The following is a 1,205-nucleotide window of genomic DNA, read 5'->3' as shown; positions in this document are numbered from 1 at the left end:
CCCCAGACCAATTATGCCTCCGAAAATTATAGACCGAGGTCTCGAGGCGGCCGCCCCAGGCCCTGTCACCCCCTCCCGCCCCTCGTCAATCCCCTGGCACAATGGGAACGCCGCCGATGACTGATGTCCGCGAATACAACTCGCGGGGCAGTCGCACTGACAAACGCCCATTAAAGGCGGCGCATAATGAAGGGGGCCCGCGGAGCACAGCAGAGGGGCGGGCCCTGCGCGCGGGCGCGGGCGCGCGTGGGGGACCCCGAGGTTTTGACTGCGCCCAGGGCTGCCCACTGGAGCCAGGACGCTGCCCTCGGCGGCCCAAGGCTTGAAGGTGCTTTATCCCCTGGCGCATCCCAAGCACCCGGCACATGGCGGGAAGGACGAGGTTTGCGTTTGGAACGTCCAGTGTCAGGAGCGCGCCAGAGAGGGGGCTGGGGCTGTAGGAGGGCGACAGTATAGCTAGAGAAAGGGGCACAGAGACAGACAGCCCTGGAGAGCAAGAGAGACAGACAGCTCAGAGAACAGGAGAGGATAGGACAGAACAGAGAGAGACTGAGGACCAGAGATGGGGACCCAGAGAGCTCGGGACAGATGGCTTGAGCAAAGCATGGGGAGTCTGCTAGCCACCGAGAAGGGAGATGAGCGGAAACTGGCAAAGGTGGGTGGGCATCCCCGCCGGGTGGGTTGGGAACAGCCATGTAGAGGCCCCTGTGCCTCGAGGGGGCCCCTCCCCTCTGGATCCCAGTGAAGAGGGGCTGAGGATGGAGTGCTGGGAAGAGCCACATCCTCACCCCCTCTCTTGCTCCGCCACCCACCCACCCACTCTGTGCTCCTGCAGCCCCCTGCCCAGCAGCTGGTACTGACACCCAGGCTCAAGCAAGGGTACTTGACAGGCATGAGGGCTCCCTGTAGGGTCCAATAGTCTAGGCTCCAAGTTCAGGGGCTTGGGGATGAGCCCAGTGGGCTGGCGTCCCCTGTCCCTTCTACCTGAATCGGGATTTGGAACCTTGGTCCTTCCTTGGGGGAAGGGGTGTGGGGGGGGGGGGGCTCCAGGGGCTCTCCTGAGCTGCAGGAGCTAGTGCATCCCATTGGGATACGTCTCAGTACCCTGACCTAACACAAGCAGGGCAGCGTGTTCTCAGTGAGCCCTCCCCAGCACCCACAGTGCCTAAGTGGCCCTGGGCCAGCCCTGGGGCACCACTCAGTAC

Source organism: Bison bison, unplaced genomic scaffold (assembly GCF_000754665.1).
Source record: "Bison bison bison isolate TAMUID 2011002044 unplaced genomic scaffold, Bison_UMD1.0 scf7180017864080, whole genome shotgun sequence".
NCBI classification, from domain to species: Eukaryota; Metazoa; Chordata; class Mammalia; order Artiodactyla; family Bovidae; genus Bison; species Bison bison.
The sequence above is the reverse complement of the archived record's forward strand: the minus strand, read 5'-3'. Positions refer to the sequence as shown.